This window comes from Neoarius graeffei, chromosome 22 (genome assembly GCF_027579695.1).
Source record: "Neoarius graeffei isolate fNeoGra1 chromosome 22, fNeoGra1.pri, whole genome shotgun sequence".
NCBI classification, from domain to species: domain Eukaryota; kingdom Metazoa; phylum Chordata; class Actinopteri; order Siluriformes; family Ariidae; genus Neoarius; species Neoarius graeffei.
In genome coordinates this window covers 58,385,324-58,387,823 of record NC_083590.1, presented here as the reverse complement: position 1 = coordinate 58,387,823, position 2,500 = coordinate 58,385,324, and the positions used below count along the sequence as shown (strand labels likewise).

At 32.5% G+C, this 2,500-nt stretch overlaps 1 protein-coding gene across 6 annotated transcripts in view; it reads left to right on the top strand.

Moving 5' to 3' along the window:
* The window catches only part of LOC132870990 (zinc finger protein 883-like), a 116,862-nt gene that overhangs the window by 96,775 nt on the left and 17,587 nt on the right, over positions 1-2,500 (top strand). The window contains exon 1 of one of the 6 annotated variants that reach the window (XM_060905082.1): positions 1-117. This exon is cut by the window's left edge and continues 48 nt beyond it. The exons of the other annotated variants lie outside the window; for them this stretch is intronic. The gene's annotated coding sequence lies outside the window, so the exon portion shown is untranslated. The remainder of the gene's footprint in view (positions 118-2,500) is intronic. 6 annotated transcript variants of the gene reach the window in all.

Here is a 2,500-nt window from a genome sequence, read left to right as displayed (position 1 = left end):
CCATATTTTCTGTCCTCGTCCATCGATGTCTTGTTCCAGTAGCCCATTTCTCATCAGTTTGCCCTGGTTCCCTAGCAACTGACGCAGACCTTGTTGACCCAGGCGACGTCTGAGCCGGTATGACTCTATCAGTTATGTCTTCACTCATTCCTGAGGTAGGCTGATATATCATGAGGGGTCTTGCCTAAGGACCCTTACTGGATGAGGTTTTGCCCCGACCGGGATATATTAGTGTATGTAAATATATCTATCTATATATATAGTGTGTGTGTATATATATATATATATATATATATATATATATATATATATATATATATATATATATATATACACACACACACTTGTATATAAAATACACATACATATATTAGTGTATGTAAATATATCTTTATAGTGTGTGTGTATATACACACACACACACTTATTTATATATATACACACACACACTTTATATCTATGACACATTTTATATACACACACATTTTATATATATATATATATATATATATATATATATATATATATATATATATATAATGTGTGTGTATATAAAATGTGTCATATAGTGTGTGTGTGTGTGTGTATATATATATATGTGAGTCAAAATTTGCTAATGGGTAATAATGGTGAGACACGTATAAAAAATCATCTCCATCCACTATTTTAAACATAAATTGGATTTTTTTGGTTTAAATAAAATATTGCTCTAAGAAATAATGTTGACAACTTAAGATATCACAAGCTATATTTTCCCAATAAAATCATGAATTAATTTTTTGAAGTTGGTGAATTTTAGACACCCGACCGTAACAGTTCTGACTAACCAACTTCGACAAGGTTTGATTGCTATACAACTTATTGTCGGAATTAAATCAACTACACTCCATAAAACAGGTTTACTGAAGTGTTTAAAAAACCACATACAATGGGCCTGCACATTTTCTAAACACGTAAAAATCATTTTAAAAAAAGACCCTTATGCACGTTACTGTGTCCGTCAGAAGTCAACATCAACTTGTGAATAAGAATATTCCAACTAAAAACATTAATATAGAACAATATATGTAATCAATCACTTTAATATAAAAGCACCAATTGATTTATAATTAATTCTCGCCTTGGAATCTGCCTGTTTTCAAAATACATCGATGGTAAAATCAAAGGATCGCTGTCTGTCAGAAAATAACGTACACAAGACTGTATCGTATATCTCCGACCGGCATAGCACTGCATGATACACAAACCTCCAGGAAATCCACACTACCACAAGTTTTGATGACATCATCGCTTTCCGAGAAGATGGAGAAACTGGCTGCCTGAGCAGCGTGTGTTTGCAGTCTGTCAAGAAAGCTAACGTGCATAATACGTAACGCACGTAAGTATAGATTTGTTCTTCACTCACTAAAAATGAACCGTAGCGATCGGGGAACTGGCTGAAATACTTCATAATGGATGTAAACAAAAATTGACGCCAGTGCAACTGAAAGAATTTGCTGGGAGGGTGAATGATTGTGTGGAATGTGTTGGTCCCTGACGGAAGCAGGAAGTCGCACATTACAATCTGACGGACATTTCTTATGCACATTACATTTTGACGTCCCCCAATTGAAGATAAATAAAATTTGTTTTGGGTGTACTTGTCACCATGTCAGACAGGTCTCCTTCTGGATTCAGAGAGCTTAAGTGGACTTGTTGGAAAAAGGAAGAGACTGATGGCCCAGAAATGTTTCCATGGCTGTAATCCAAATTTTAAGTCTCATTTATTACTTTATGGTGCATGCATATTACTATCAGACAGTTCTGGCTGTGTGCAATACTCATGTTGTAGTCTTCATTTATGAATTTTACTGTATAATTTTAGTCTTAGATTTCTCCTGTTACTTAAATATTCATATTCCCCTTTCCCTAGTCAGATCTTATAGTGCAATTAGAGTACATTTCAATGAATTCATCTTTGGTAATTTATGTCCGTCAAAAGTAACATGCATAAGTATACTAACCCACGTGTTTTAATATTGTATTGTTCCACAGAGTCCTGTTTCCAATCCTTAATGTTAATAGTAAGTTACTACTGTTATGTTATGAGGATTTCTTCACAATGAATTCTTGTGTTATGTCGGTTCATAAGTGATAACAGAAAAGTTATCACCTTGGCTCTTGGTCGTGAATCTTTTCACCTGTTTCTTGAATAATTATATTCTCATTTTCTGGAAAGATCTTTGATATTTTCCATTAAGTATTGTAAAAACCTGATTATTTCATTCTTATATGCATGGAGTTTTGTAAAATAAGGAGAAAAAAAACTAAAAATACTTCATTTTTTTCCGTCAAAAAATAACATGCATAAGCGTAGATTTGATAACTTCGCAGATGATTTTTTTTGAAAATCCAGTGTGATTACTATCTTTTCAATTGTTAATATGTTTAATAAAATAATAAAAGTTTAATATGATGTAGTTTAATTTTTCAATAAAAGAATATGAATTTTGACATGATT